The sequence below is a fragment of the Nicotiana tabacum genome, chromosome 2, assembly GCF_000715075.1.
Source record: "Nicotiana tabacum cultivar K326 chromosome 2, ASM71507v2, whole genome shotgun sequence".
NCBI classification, from domain to species: Eukaryota; Viridiplantae; Streptophyta; class Magnoliopsida; order Solanales; family Solanaceae; genus Nicotiana; species Nicotiana tabacum.
In genome coordinates, this window is record NC_134081.1 from 90,640,222 (window position 1) to 90,657,613 (window position 17,392).

The window sequence follows — 17,392 nt, forward strand, 5'->3', positions numbered from 1 at the left end:
CTTCTACTTCAAACGGAGTTGGCGTGGCTAAGGGCGTGGTTACTTCAACCTTGAACGGAGTCGGTGCGGCTACCTCAACTTCAATCGGTGACTGTATCTGTACCACAATAGGTGTGAGAGTGACTGGAGGCATTTTGGGATCATCCCCTTCTCGAATGAGCCCAATTAACACTTTCGGATCCTATTCTTCATCAGTTTCTATCACATTTACCCCCTCGCCCCTATGATCTAGGAGGGGATTGTTGTGGACATTAGGTGTAGTCTCTTTTGCCTATATAACTTTGGTATCAATCAGCGTCTGGATCTTATCCTTCAGAGTGGACATTCATCAATAGTGTGACCCTTCATGCCCGAATGGTAGGCACATGTCTTGTTCGGATTGACCCATTGAGAGAAATTTTCCATGACGACAGCGGAAATGGGAATGGCATAACCGGCAGCTTTCAATCTCTCATACAACTGGTCAATAGGTTCGTCAATAGGAGTGTATTGTCTGGGTGGCCTACGGTCGAAATTTGGCTTGGGTTTTTGGTAGTTTTAGCGGGTTGGTGGTGAGTGGTAATATGCTTGCTGAGTGTTCTAAGTGTGGTAGGCGGTAGCGAGTTGTTGATATCTAGGAGGTGAAGGCTGATATGTGGGTGGAGGTGTTTGGTATGTAAGAGGAGACTTCAGACCTTGGGCTACCATCACTGCCACTACTTCCTTCTTTTTAGATATACCGCCTGACTGCAAGGCTTTGTTCGTAGCCTGGAGTGCCTCGAAATTGGTTACCATTCCGCTTTTAATTCCCTCTTCTATTCTTTCTCCCAATTTGATGATGTCAGAAAACTTATGATTTTCAATAACCATCAACCTCTCGTAATACTGCGGATCGTGAGCTCGGACAAAGAACTTGTTCATTTGCTCTTCTTCCAGTACCGGCCTTACTTTTGCAGCTTCTGATCTCCACCGAGTAGCATACTCGCGGAAAGTATCTGTTGGCTTCTTTTTAAGATTCTAGATATAGAAGACGTCTGGTGCATTCTTTGTATTGAATCTGAACCGATCCATAAAATCTGACACCATGCCTACCCAATTAACCCATTTCTTTGGATTTTGACTGATGTACCAGGATAGGGCATCTCCAGTGAGGCTCCTCATGAACAGCTTCATGCGAATTCTTTCATCTTTACCAACCTCTACGAGCTTGTCGCAATACGTCCTCAGATGTACCTTTGGATCACCTGTCCGTAGAACATTTCAAACTTAGGAGGTTTGTAACCCTCTGGCAGTTCTACGTCTGGCTAAATACACATATCCTTATAGTTTAAACCTTCAATGCCTTTACCACCTTGGACTCGACTTGTAAGCTTCTTAAGTTCTTCCACCATGTTCTTGATAAGCAGGTCCTTCTTGGTGGATTCCGGTGTATACAGGGTTTTTTGTGAAGTGTGGAGTAAGGTTTCCACGTATATGGGGTTACTTTGGTGGACTCCAGGGATTTGGGCGTAATGGTGATCATTGGTTGAGTTTTGGGGATCAGGGGTAGGTTGTGGTGCATTTTAAGGAGTGTGGTAGGTGGTAGTTTGTAGATACTGGGTTGGATGATGGTGATGTTATGGAGGGGTTGGTACTGGTGGAGGATTAGTATTTTGGGGAGGTGTGGCGTATTGATGAGGTGCGGGAGGATTTTATGGGTGCTAGTTTTGTGTGTTTTGAGGAGGTGCTGAGTTTTGGGCATTTTGTTGGTTAATATCAGGAACATTCAGGGTAAGGGAAAGGTTTGCCAAGTTACGGACTTGCTCAAGTTCCCCTTGTAACTTCAATATCTTCTATTCGAACCGTAAAACCAAGTCATTATGTGCCGGAGTACTCCAACCATCCGAAATTTCGACATTCTCGGTATGCGTAGCGTTGACTTTCCAGATACCACTCATATCGTCCATCTTAGCTTTTTCTTTATTCTTAGGATCACTTAGAGGAGGAGGAGGTGGAGGACCTCTAGATCTGGTATGATATGCTAATGATGCCAGTATATACGAACCAACCTTAGGGGATGGGAATAAACAAAGAAAAGAAGAAAAACAAAAGGTAAATAAGTCAGTAAGGAGTATTAAAAGGATATTTACGATATTTAAACACGTGTTGAGGAATTATAAATTCGTGTCCTAATTTAGGGACCTCATCATGCCCGAGGTAGGCCTAGCGACATATAGCTTTAGAGAAAACTCAATGCCGATAACTGCGTCATTTCATTAATATGATAAATAGACCAAATTTCTACTAAAACGACAATAATTATAAAGAGTCACTAGTGGCATTTGCCTTATTACAATCAAATTCTAAAACGAATCTAGAAAACATCATTCCTAATCTACTCGGTCCCAGGGGGACCTTCTCCAAGCTTGGCCTTCTTAGCCCCGTCAATCAGATTCCCCAGGTCGTGCATGTCCAATAGCAGATACACCCTTACTAGATGTCCTCCTTCAGTGCCCTCTGCGTTCTGACAATCCGAGATACTTTTCCTCATCTTTCCCTCAAGTTCCATCAAACCCTGCTTCAAATAATCCAACCTTTCTATTGATTTAGTAGCGATTCCCCCCCATTCGTTGATTGCTTCCATGTCTACTTTATGTTGTTCCAAATGCCTGGACTCAGATTCAAAAACCCTTTTGCGCAACCTCTTGTATTTGACTTGTGCTTCAGCAGCGTCGTCTATGACCCTATTTCTCAAATCAACCCCTGGCTTGACCTCTCCTGCTATGTCATCGACCAACCATGATGGGTAGAAGTACACATGGCCCGCATGATACCTGTCTGGATCGATGGTATCTTTCTCCACAATAATCTTTTGATGCCACATATGCTATGCCTCGAACTTGAATGTAATGACATTCCCTTGGAAGTCTTCTTTGTAATGAACCATTTTGGAAACCCGTGGTATAACCTGTTTTCTCCCAGCTTGCCTCATGACTCTGATAGGAGCATAAGGATAGATTACCCTTAATCTGATTAGCACTAGATAAGGAACATCTCTCAACCTGATGATAAATTCACTGCTAGGGAACCACTCGAACATCCAATGTACCTTGTCATCAGTCAAATTGATAAAGAAATGTACCCAGCTCACAGCGTTTCCCGGTCGAGCAAACCTATCTGGGATAAAAGTCATTCTCTTCGGATGGTGATAAGCTATGTGGTCATTCCATGGTCATCGCGGAAATTCTTGACGGTATTGTCCTCTATGAAGGTGTTCCAACAACCATATTTGCAGCAATAGATTGCAACCCTCGAAATGCCTATATCCCTTTTTGCAATGGTCTAAGACTCGGTACATCTCAGCCACGATCATTGGGACAATAGTGTAAGTTTTCCCCTCAATTCCTTCCATTAGGGTCTTAGTGACCATAGCTAGGCGAGTGTGGATCCTTTCTCCTTGTATCGGGAATATCAGCATCCCCAGAAAATAGACAATGAATACAAAAACCCGGCGGTGAGTCCAACTCAAAGAAGTGATGGAAACTTCATCATGGTAAAGATGATATGACTTGTTGTGACCATAACGCTCGTAAAGGAAGTCGAATGGTGTGTAAGATTTCTTCAGATAGACTAACTCATCATTTTTCCTGAAACCTATCATTTTTAGGAAACCTCGAGAAGTACGGTTTTCCGGTACCAACAAGCCAGAGTTATCCCATGGGAGCCCAGCGAAGCCTCCTATTTCCTCTAGAAGGAGAGTCATTTCTATATCACCAAAATGGAAGATGGCCCTCTTCTCATCCAAGAACATGGTGGCAGCCTCAATTAACACATTGTTCGGCTGAATATCTTACAAAGAAGGTAAATTCCCGAGAACTCTTTTTATATGGTTTTTGTCACTTGGCGAGAAATTTTTCCACCAATCTAGCAACAAAGGTGGGATACTTCGAACCATGGCGAACCTGGGGACTTCGTGCCTCATTTCTGCAAAACAAATAAAGTTAGCCCTTTCCCCCTCCGGATTCGACTATTTACACATTAATGATTAGCATATCAGCACGTTTTCTCCAAATAATGCATATATCATGATTGTACCCATTGGGATTTAAGGAAATCCCGGCGGGCTTTGGATAAGGCTTGCCTTAGAGAGTTATTACGCGGACAGCGTTGTAACCCATACTAGGTTTAGACATGATGCATGCACAATTAAACCATAGAGTGGGGGTTTCTAGAAGAGTCTAGATCGGTACCCTCAAGTGGACAACTTGAGAGGGGAAGGCACGGAACCGTCGATTGCACCGTTGATCGACTAGTTTAACTGCAAATAAGCCTTTCTAAAATTAAAAGGGTGATTTAGGAAGAGCACAGACACTCATCAAGCGCCGCTATGGTATTAATTACGCACGAGTGGAATATGATGTGGAGCATGCTTTACGCAAAGATAAAACAACACGCTGTCAAGTATTTTGCATGATGAAGACAATAAACGTAGTATTAAGTGGAGCGTAAAGACATAAAAAGAAAGGAAAACAAGGAAGAAGTTAGTTCACGCAATATGAAAGAATTGCAATAAAGCAAACAAAAGGGTAGGGATGGGAAAGACATGATATAGCAAAATTTAAAAAAATGATTCGGAGCAAGTGAACATAACTGAAAAATAAAGGGAAAACGCATATTGTAACCAAATTAGACAAAGATTTGCATATTAATATGAATTCACAAAAAGGGAAAAGGATATGCATGTAGCAATAAAAGGGAAACGGGAGCGAGATATTTGTGTAACAGCAAAATAACAAAGACACGCTTATTAGAGAAGACTAATTCATATAGACCAAGTTCGCTATGGTAAGAGCCTAAAACAATATCCCCAACAGAGTCGCCATGCTGTCGCGCCCCTCTTTCTCATGAAATCGGGTTTTGACACGTGACAACTCTTTTAAAGGAAGGTGTTAGGCACTCTTCGAGGTCCAGAACTGTGGGTCCCAGCCGAACTTGAATTATATGAATTAGTCAAATAGTCAGAGAGAAAAGCAAGAAGTTAAAAAAATCATAATTAGAAAGTCCTTGAGTAAACATAGATAATTGGTTTAAAGACAAGATGGGGGGGGGGTCCTAAGTTTTTTAGCCTAAAGGATCACCCCGTGCAACATAAATAATACTTCATAACTCCCTCGAGGTGGGGTGTTACTCGTATTATTCAGCGGGCATAGACTATCATCTCCTGCTACCCGATTACTATCTTTAAGTTTTTACCTAAAGCGCACTAGTTGATTCTAAACCGTGCCCTATGCGTGCACTACCCGTCCCATGCCTATGGCCCAGGAGGCATTTGGACCTCTATTTTGGATGGTATCTAGACTTAGCTTAGGCTGCTCAGAAATGATAAAACTAGGCGACTTACAAAACAAGTTAGACTTCATGTAAAAGCAATTAATGGCTCAAGTTAGCCTCCACACTTAGACAACAAATGCACGCAAACAAATTAGGCGGGTGACAATTTCAGAATTAAAGCCATTAGGCCCTATAGGCATGGTTTCTATATGATTCTGGATTTTAAACGTACAGGCAGTGTCGCTTTGCATATCGTGAGTGTTACAAATCCTATAGGCATGCTTTCTAAATTGTTTGCACAGTAAAGCAGTGAGACAGTTGGTAGTTCAAAATTGCCAGCGTTTGTTTTTGTCAACACGCTTTTAGGCGAGCATTAGGATCCTATAGGCAGGATTTCTAGGAATTGGCAATTGAAACTAGTTATTTATCCTTTCATTCCTATAAGCATGCTTTCTAGGCGAGCAATTTAATGGGAATGGCGGTAATAGTAGCTAATTCGATTACAGTCCTATAGGTATGACATCTATGTGAATATTATAAAGAGCAAGTATTTATTATTTAACGTAATCCTATAGGCATGATATCTAACATGAAGCAATTTGAACGAATAATTACTATGTTGCAGTATAGTAGGAAGATAATAATGTGAGAGTGGAACATGAGAACATGTGAGATTATTTATGTCCTATAGGCGTGTTATCTAACAAAACACATAGAAGCAAAGCATGTTGAACAAATTAAACACTCAGATCCTATAGGCAGGATTTCCACCATTTTCATGCAAACATTAGAATAGACCCATTTTCCCAATTTATACTAATACCCCAATTGTTATTACAGAATTATTACATGCCCAATACTGAATAAATTACAAAAAAAATGATACAAATAACTATAGTGGGCCTAAGATAGACCCAAAGTGTACCCAGCCCAGCCAGGCCTTTAGTTTTGTATCCATACAGGTTTCAACACAGCCCAGAAACCACAAGAGAACTTGGATGATACCCAACAACCATAGTTGATCAAAAGATTCAAAAAACAGTCATTTACACAAGCCAATTAGGTTATTCAGTAGGCATAGAGAGGGACAAAATTGAGCAGTCAAGAAGAAAGTGGCCAAGAACCTTAGGCCCTAGTGTGTCAGAGTTCACAAGGGTCTCAAAGCGGACCCTGAGCTGTGCTCACACTAGGGAGGTTAATGGAGAGGTTTTAGGAGGCCTTGGCTTTAAGTCGGCCAAGAATTAGAGACTCAGAATAGGGAAACAACCAATGAAAACAGTAGCAAAGTAACAAGGTTTAGAAAATTGCATTTACATTTTTTGGAGTCAAACACTACAAAGTGATCACATAATGAACATATCAACACAGAGGTTGCATGAGTTCACGAAACTAGTTGATGCTGCAAGTTGTCACATAACACATTGGGGTAGGGTATATTTGTAAGAGGCAAGGAGTCTTAAACTTCTGGGATTACAAAGTTAATGAGCAAAGAGACATTAGGCCAGCAAGACAAACAATTATCATTAAATCAACAAGTTCAAACCTAAGGATCAAGTTATGCTAAACACTAGGGCTTAAACAGTACAACTTATACTAATGAGGCAAGCAGAGTCATAATTTAGGCAAAACTAGTCTGAGAGGTTCCACTTAATTGCTAGGGGTACAGAATTAAGTAGAGTGATAACATACTGAGTGACAAACATAGTCATAGGAGCAAATTACAACTAGAGTGAAGGCTTTAACAGATTAGGGAATACTAATAATATCAATTAATCACTAAGAAATTCAGAATCAGGCAGGAAATAGGATTAGGTCACACAGCCAATGCAAACACTCAGATTGTCAACACATTAAGCTAAACATGCTTCAAACTGTCCAAATTGCCTAAGTTAGATACAAAGATGTTTTTTAGAACCAACAGCTTAGGCGTGAGACAATGCTAGAGAAGTTCATGCTATAGGCAGAATCATACATGAAAAGAGTCAAGGGATTATATCAAGTCATGCAGTTTCAGAAAATATAGATATGCTAATTACAACATAATGGAATAAACATTGCGAAGGTTGAGAAAACTAACCAGTTATTGCTCAACAAACAAGAAAAGAACAACAATATGACCCAGAATCCAAGATGCATCAAGTTCGTTTCAAAGAACCCAGAGCAGTGCTCACACCCAAGAAACGTCGGAAAAGAAGGAAATCCGGTGGCCTTGGCTTTCAGCCGGCCAAGAGCCAAAAATAAGAGAATGAATGAACACAGAGTAAAGCCCTAATTTTTCAGTAATGATTTTAGCGATTCAAGTCCTCCTCAGAAGGGAATGGGGGAGGGGTTTATATAGTAGTAAAATCGAACATCAAACAAGGGAGACAGAGTGATTTAAGCAACAAATAAGGTAAATAAACATGCAAATCAGTCAAAAAATCAATTTAAGGGATCTGTAAACCCTAGTTTATTGGGAAAGTGAAAATCAATAGAATATAAACAAATAATCGGACTCACGGTAGCATAGGATGAATATAGACAGAATAATACTCAAAATCAGGTGTTTGAACCAATTTTGGTTCGATTTTGAAGACATCTGCTTGCCATGTTTAGGCAAGCACTATAGGAGAACAGCCAGTACCAAAAAGGGGTCGAATATGACAAGAAGTGATAATCAAATCCCATATTCAGTGGGATTAGGAGAAGATTTTAAGGGCGGCGGGTTTAAGGTTCTTCAGAGAGGGAGGGGGGTTGAGAGAATATGAGGGCAGCGGGTTATGGGATTATGGGTTGGAGTTTCTGGGAGGGTAATTAAAAGGGATAGAAATAACAAGGGCCGTTGATCTTGAGGGTAATTAAAAGGGATAGAAATAACAAGGGCTGTTGATCTTGAGAGATCAACGGCCAGGATTAAAAAAAAAGTGAGTGGGGCGGTCAATTAATGGGTATCGACCGGGTTTTTGGGTTAAGGGGTTGTTGGTTTGGGCTGGGGTTATTGGGATAGGGTATTGGGGTTTTGAGGCCATTTATTTGGTCCGAAATTGTTTAGAAATTTTGGCTAGTTTTTAAATACCCAATATTTATCAAAGAATAATTTATAAAAGGAATTAATAAATAATAAATAATTATTTGTGCACTAAAATGATTGAAAATAATAACTTGGCATTATAAAAATATAAAAAATTATTTTGGCACAAATAATGTAATTATACGTGAATATAGGCTATTATTGCAAAAATACGCAATTAGCTTTAAAATGCAAATGTAATTATAAAAAAATAGAGTAAAATGTTATAAAACATACATGTTGGTGTAAACAATAAGTTTGGATGATTAAATCATCATACAAATAATTTTAAGGATAATTATTGGATATTTATACAATAAAATGCATAAAGAAATTAATTTGAAGCTTTTAAAATTATGAAAAATTATGAAAAAAATGCTTGTATAGGTTTATAAACTAGATGATGATGCAAATATACTATTTTTGAAACTATATATATTTTTAAAAATATGAGGAAAAAATTGGGTATCAACACTTGGTTTTAAATCTTTAATCAATCAAGTGACTACATGTCACACTTATACAATCTTCCGTGGGATACACTCCCACAACCCTCTGCACCAGGTAACAAGTCTGCACATCCATACCACCGGTCACGCTAATGATGTAAAGCAAATCAAGAATCCGCAATCAGTACACAAAGCCTCTTACATAGGACACCGATCTCAGGTGACGCTAAAGACAATACCATCTTACTCTAAACATCTGAATTCTTCCCTGATCATCCGAGCTCGTGACATTCTTGTCAACATCGAACCGTAACCTTGATCCTCAGCTTCCAATTTTTCCCATGCCGCTCACTACACCTAACATGTCAATACGCGACGGTACAAGAATTTCACCATAACTCCTGAACCACTAATAGAATAAACACTTCATCGTATAGAAACCTTGTACTTAGCTCATGTCAGAAGAACCAATGCAACACGCAACTAAATTCACAAACCGCAGAAAATACAACCTCATGTCGTAATCTAAACTGCCATAACTTTTTCGGAAAATCCCATTACCTAACAAGGCCATACGAATCGAATACTTCCCAAATCAACCAAGTTGTGGTGGCGCTTAAGCCCAAGTGTACGACCACAAACCACATGTATAACTTCACGCTGGAGAAACTGGTCACTGCCATAACCGTGCTGATTCAACCATTACCAACCGAGCCACTTCTTCTAATTTACTTCGGATTTTCCTTAGGAATAATAATAGCTCCATTCAAAACATCATGAACCCAAATCCGCACTTATCCGGAGTGACCTTATCTCACGAGACCATGCTGTCTCAAAACCCACGAATCATCACACACTTTCCTTGTGTGCATATTCGCTTCTTCAACGGGTACACTCATTGTGATAATTTCCCTATGATTCCGAAGTTATTTTCTCCCATTCTTCCACTGCTACACCGCATACCGAAGATAACATAGAACACTCCAAGCCCCTTTTATAATCTGATGCAACAGCTCAATACTTAACCATACTACGGACTCGAAATCCTTAGGCACCACACTTTAACTTTTCAATCCACTAGGACCGTTGTTGAGAGTCACCCACTCTGACTTGCTCCCGAATATAATCAAACCCTAAGCCTCTGCTAGCACATGAACACCCTCTCAAAGAAGCACCCGGCTGAATCACGTTCCTTGTAACTCACCTCTACACGAAACATAAACTCCGAGTCTTCCTAAAGCCTGAACATGAATCGATAAGACCAATTGTAGCACACATTCCTCAAATCCTAGGCTCAAATCAACACTGATGCTCTCTTCCCTTAGTCGTAATAACCCACCAACATGCCGATAACCAGAAACATCACAAGTAGATAACCATGTAATCCAATCATAGACGGTGGGGCACTCCCACTTAGCTTGAAGCTACCACTGTATAACTCTGGAACCTACCAAGATTCCTTCTTCCTTACTGACATGACCTTACACAATTGACCAGCCAAATTCCTCGAAATCTTCCTGTTAACCATTTCATGAATGCCTTGAATCACTAGCCATATTTATATATTCAACCTCTTACCGGATAACCAGTAAAATTCTTCGTAGAAGCTTCATCAACACCACGCAACAATTAACCTGCTCACCAGAAATAACCCACCTGTGGAAATTCCATGCCGACATCTTCCAACAACGCTGCACCGAATACAATTACTATGAAATCCTTAAACCATCCTGAGCCCGTGCTCATTCACCAGCCGTACAAGCCCGTTCACTCCCCATTGACATCAACTAAACGTGTGAGGATACATTCCAATTCAAAGTCATGTTGTATCCTTCTTCATATCATGCCTTTTCGTCGTATCCAACCCTCCTCTGTATAGCAGCCAATATTCCAAATTAAGTTCGTAGACTTAGTCACTGTCTACCATGAGTTCCAAATCACTCTAAACTTTTCCCAAGGCGTATAGTCATCCTACCACATAACCCATATGCTACTCTATCACTGTCCCACTTTGGTCAAACCCTCTCATTTAAGCAACTACCCGACTTCTGTTTCTTACACTTGGCCTTCTAGAAATTTAACCACCGCAAGACACCTCCCACATGTCCTTCCTCCTCCTTCGCTGCCCAATTGTTGCCATAACTCAATATCTATCTCTCTAGCACTTGAACCAATAGATCGCTACCAACTTTAAACCCTTCGGAAGATCATCTTCCTTGAGCCCTCAACACCCGGACCACTGATTAAGTCTTGAACCACCACACACTGCGATCTCTGACAGCCGCTTCCCCGGCACTGTTTTACACCACCCTTCCCGAAGGTAAATTGATGAAGACCATAACACCGGCGAACATAACACATTCAATCCAGGGCGACGATGCCACATCATAGATGAAAATTCCACCATGCTCGAAATACCAAGTCTCGTTACTCCGTCAATCCAAACCTGAACATTCATAGTCCGATTGCCTTTCCTTCACCGGAAATAAAATACTGGATCTCTGAATCATGCACTGAGTAAACCTTCTTTCCAAGTCATTCACTAATTCGATGCATAGACAAGCATCCTACCATTAGACAAACATGGTACGATAGCAACGCACGAATCATCATAACAATCAATGCCAAATCTCAAAATCTTAGGTAATGCTGACACTGAGCTGCAACGGTAGAACGGCCTTTCGCGAGGCGACGACAATAGCCCAATCAAATACACAGGGAGAAACATCCTGCACCACATCTGTAGTACCATTAAAATTCCTCGATTCCCAATTTATAACAAGAACTTCACATCGCATAAGATTGAATAGGAAGGTAATGAAGGCATAAGCCTCAAAGGAATCGAATCACACTATGAGGAATTAAGAAGGGAAGTCCTCCTAACAGTCATGTATCCCCTCGAAGATAAGTACAGATGTCTCCGTACCGATCCGCAAGACTCTACTAGACTCGTTTATGACTCGTGAGACCTAAGTGAACCTAGTGCTCTGATACCATGTTGTCACGACCCAAAATCCATTAAAGGTGGTGATGGCGCCGGACACCGCTGTCGGGCAAGCCAAAAATAAATATTTAATTTGGTTCTCATTTTTAATATTTCTGAAATCATATTTCCTTCAATTAAATAGTAAAAGATGGAGTTTACAAAATAAATAATAATATCTTTAAAATTTCCAATACAGTGCAACCCATAATAGCCCAAAATCTGGTGTCACAAGTGCATGAGCATCAACTAGGAATATAAAATAAAATACAACATCTGTCCAAAATACAAATTGGATAGGAAAATATAAATACTCTGAAGGAGACTCTGCTGGTTGCGAACTTGTAACGTGGAATGCACCTCACCTAAGTCCCCGCAATAATCGTGCCTCTGCGCCAACGAGGCCACTAGACATATATGCACCTGCACAAAAACGTGCAGCAAGTGTAGCATGAGTACGTAAATCAATGCGTACCTAGTAAGTATCACGTCTAACCCCTGAAGAAGTAGTGATGGGGGGTCGACTCCGACACTTACTAAGGGCCAACAATATGATAATGTGAAATTCTAATTAAGCAAGATATATATAACAATAAAACTCAGAACAAGAAATAAAAGAACAAGTCTTCAGAAATATTTAAGAGCTTGAATCACTTCCTTCCTTTAAAACATATGATCACACAAACAATGAATTTATACCGATTATGAAAGGAACTTCCAGTTCTATTATCACACACGAATACCACTGAGGACGTTTGGCCCGATCCAACATAAATGTAAATTGTGCACTGCCGAGGGTCGAACGGCGCGAACCATAGATATATCTATTACCCCGCTCGCGGATCATACATGCAATGCGGTCAAATATAAATTTATCAATAATTCGTAAGCCTTTCTTGATTCTTTTAAAAAAAAGACAATTTGACTTGAAGCTTTTAAATCCTTAAAAATCCTCAACTCAGTTCCATTTGATACAGTTAATAAATATAATCTATAACAGTGTGCACAAGGCATGGTGTAAACCTAAAACTACCCGGACACAAACAGGAATAGTAGCTACGTACGGACTCTCGTCACTTCATGCGTACGTAGCCCCCACAAATAACAACACATATTAATTAAGCTCACATATAGGGTAGATTCCCTCTTACAAGGTTAGAAAAGATACTTACCTCGCTCCGAAATTCCGTAATCGGCTCCCAAGCCCTTCCAACAACTCAAACCGATGCCCAATGCTCCAAAACTAGTCAATAAATGTGTAAACCCATAAATATATACTCTAACACTCATTATAATTTAATTTACAACAATTCCTAGCTCCACTTGAAAAGTTGATATAAATCACCCTCGGGCCCACGTGCCCGAATTCTGAAAATGTTCGAAGATAAACTTTACCCATAACACCACGAACTCAAATATATAATTTATTCCAAACTCCATGTCCAATTTTGTGGTCAAAATCCAAAAATATTAATTTCTAGGTTTTCTACCAAAATCCTAAATATCTACAAATTTTCAAGTCTAAATCCATATATAATCCAAGTATTTAACTTGCTATAGGTGGTAATCACTTACCTTGACATAGATGACGAAAATTTCCATCCCAAGAGCTCCAAAAATCACCCAACCAAAAGAAAAGTGGAGGAAAATGGTCAAATCCCGTCTTATAAAAACCTCACTGCCCAGGCAATTTTCGCACCTGCGGTGCCTTGGCCGCATCTACGGTCCAGCACCTGCGATAAAACCCTCGCAGGTGCGCATTTCCCTTACCTGGCCAAGCTCCACATCTGCGGACAAAAAAGGGGCTGCTTCTGCAAGCCCATCCGCTTCTGCGACTACTTCCCTCGCACTTGCGGTCACGCAGGTGCACCAAAACTTCCGCACCTGCGGTGGCTAGCCTGCCCTCACTCTTTCGCTTATGTAGGTCATAGCTCGCACCTGCGGCTACCTCTGCGCAGGTGCGGTTACATTAGAAGCTGGAAGCTTCAGCTGTTCTTCCCAAGTCCAAACTCGATCCGTTTACCGTCCGGAATGCACTCGGGGCACTCGGGACCTCAACCAAATATACCAACACATTCCAAAACACATTAAAAACTTAGTCGAGGCCTCAAATCACGCCCAATAACATCGAAACTACGAATCACCCTCCAATTCAAACTTAATAAACTTTGAAATTCCAAACTTCTACAATCGATGCCGACACCTATCAAATCACGTCCGATTGACCTCAACTTTTGCATACAAGTCATAATTGACATTATGGACCTACTCCAACTTCCAGAATCAGAATCCGACCCCGATATCAAAAAGTCCACTCCCGGTCAAACTTCTCAAAATTATCCAAATTTCCAACTTTCACCCAAATGACCTACGGACCTACGAATCCACTTCCAGACGTGCTCCCAATACTAGAATCGCCATACGGAGCTATCCCCAGTCTTGAATCCCAAACGGACATCGATAACATCGAAATGCACTTCAACCTAAATTTATGAAATTCTTTCAAAATGCCAACTTCCACAATAGGCGCTGAAACGCACCCGGGACATCCAAAACCCGATTTGGACATACGCCCAAGTCCAAAATCATCATACGAACCTGTTAGAACCTTCAAATCCCGATTCTAAGGTTGATTACTCGAAATCCAACCTTGGTCAAATCTTCCAGCTAAAAGCTTCCGAAATGAGAATTTTCTTTCCAAATCATCTCTGAACTTCCAAAATTCAATTTCGACCATGCGTACAGGTCATAATACCCGAAGTGAAGCTGCTCATGGCCCCAAACTGCCGAATGATGCGCTAGAGCTCAAAACAACCGGTCGGATCTTTACAATATCATTGTTGTATGGGCTGCTTATTATGACTTCTAAGAGCCCGAGAGACAAGAGAGGTTGATGACTGAGTGAGATCGAGGGCCTGATTGTGAGGTATTATACTATAGCACGTGAGTTGTCTGTGCAGCATGTGAGTTGTCCGTGCATATTATAGTGCTTGGGCTGAAGGAGACCCTCCGGAGTCTGTACACACCCCTAGTGAGCGCAAGTACCTACTGAGTGTGAGTGCCGAGTGAATAGGAAGGCTAAGTGATTGTGGCCCTGAGATGATGCATTTGATTTCATATTTGTTGCACTTGGCTGCCATGTATCACTGCCTTTATAATTTCTGGAAGATATTACACTCTGTTTCAGTTGAACTTGACATGAAATTACTGTTTTGGCCTTAATTGTCGAACTTGAAAGCATGCCTACTTCCTTTTGTTAAAATCTCTGTAATTGAACTATAATTGTGAATCTCGTCACTACTTTCAGTTCTTTATTTAGTATTGTTACTTGCTGAGTGGGTTGTACTCATACTACACCCTACACTTCATGTGCAGATCCAGGTGTTCCCGGACGCAGTGGGTGTTGATTTCCGCGCATAGTTGATCTTCTGGAGATTTTGAGGTAGCTGCCGGCATTTCGCAGACCTTGTTTCTCCTTCCCGATATTTTCACTTATTGTATTTATTTTCAGACTATATTAGATAGTGTTTTCCAGACTTATGATGTATAGATGCTCATGTACTCATTGACACCCCGATGTTGGGAATTTCCACGTCGTATTTTGTATTTTCTATCTTGTTTATGAGAAGTTGTTATCATTTAAATTATTTTTAAATCCATTTTGTGCTATGTGTTGGAGTTATTTTATAAATTTTGGCTTGCCTAGTACCACGATAGGCGCCATCATGACAAGTTAGGATTTTGGGTCGTGACATGGAGTCACAACAGATGCTATCAGGTTGTGGCTTTTTCCTTTTTCATTAAAATGTGAAGCGAAAAGATGGTTGCGAAGACGGCCAAGAGGTTCAATCATTACATGGGACCAAATAACTCAGAAATTACTTAATAAATATTTTTTACCTGCAAAAATATTTAAAATGAAGCAAGAAATCAATAATTTTATGCAGACAGATTCTGAATCTGTATACCAAGCATGGTAACGATTAAAAGAAATGTTAAGAAAATGCCCACACCATGGTATCCAAGATCCTAATATCTTATATATATTTTTTTATCATGGTCTTAAATCTTCTGCTAGAAATGTAATTGATGCAGCATCAGGAGGATTCATAATGAGAAAAACCACTACATAAGCCATGCAATTGCTCAATGAAATTTCTGAAAATGTTGTTCAATGGCCCTCAAACAGAATGATTGTTAAGAAAGCAGCATCAGTCAATCAAGTTGAAGCTTGGAATTCATTAGCACATCAAATTGCAACTCTGACACTAAAAGTTGAGGCTTTTCAGGTAAATGCTCAATCATCATCTCAACATGAGAACTGTGACATTTGTGGAGGTAATCATCCCAATCATGAGTGTCAAGCTTCAACTCAACATGAAGAACAAGCAAATGCTATTGGTTATAGAATCAATTACCCATTTGGTAGTCCCATTGCACAAAAACAACCAGGATTCCAATGGAGTAACCCAAATGGTGCTGAAAATCCTCAAAGATTTTTTAATCAAAAGCAACATGTGCATGGACCACCTAATTTTCAAAATCAAAATAGAGGGCAACAAGATTTTCAGCAATATCAACAACATCCCCAAAGAGCTCTTCAGCAAAGCCTTGAAGACATGATGTACAAATTCATTAAGGCTACAGACGAGAAAGTTGAAAGTCAAAATTCAGCCATCAAGAATTTGAAAATCTAGATAAGCCAATTAGCAACCCTCATGTATGGGCAAATAAAAGATGCTCTACCAAGTAACACCGAGAAAAATCCAAAGGAACACCTCAAAGTCATCTCTCTGCGGTCAGGTATAACTCTTGATGATCCATATGCATATAGACAATGAAAGCCACAAGAAGTGGAACATGTAAATAAAGGTGAGAATAAAAGAGACTCTAAACTTCTAAAAGAACAAAAAGATAAAGGAAAAAGGTACAAGAAATGAATTGATGACAAATCTTTACTCTGTACCCCTCCCCTTTCCCCAAAAGCTAAGAAGAGAAAAGCTTGACAAACAGTTCTCAAAGTTTCTAGAAATTTTAAAACAACTTTACATTAACATACCTTTTACAGATGCTTTGAAGTAAATTCCGGCATATGCTAAATTTATTAAAGAAATTTTGTCAAGTAAAATAAAATTGGAAGAAGTTTCAGTAGTTAAGCTTATAGAAAAATATAGTGCTATACTTCAAAATAAGCTTTCACAGAAACTTGGTGATCCATACAGTTTTACAATTCCTTGTACTTTGGGAGGTGCTCACTTTGAATAAGCATTATGTGATTTAGGTGCTTTAATAAATCTAATGCCTTTTTTAATTATCAGGAAATTAGAACTTGGTGAAATAAAGGACATTGGTGTGTTTCTACAATTGGCTGATCAAAGTACTAAAAACCCAAAAGGAATAGTTGAAAATATCCTCTTAGAGTTGATAAATTTATATTCCTAGTAGATTTTATAGTACTTGAAATGGAAGAAAATATTGAGGTACCATTGATTTTAGGCAGACCATTTCTTGCAACAGGAAAAGCAATAATTGATGTCCATCAAGGACAATTAATTTTGCGAGTTGTTAAGAAAAGAGTGATTTTTGATATGAAGAAAATAATGAAATATCCTGAGGATGGGT

General features: G+C 39.9%; 1 non-coding gene across 1 annotated transcript; it reads right to left on the reverse strand.

The window, feature by feature from the left end:
• Window positions 1-15,684: 15,684 nt before the first annotated feature.
• LOC142173872 (small nucleolar RNA R71) lies at window positions 15,685-15,791 on the reverse strand. Its single transcript, XR_012703235.1, has one exon. It is a non-coding gene; the product is annotated as a small nucleolar RNA R71 (small nucleolar RNA).
• Window positions 15,792-17,392: the final 1,601 nt, after the last annotated feature.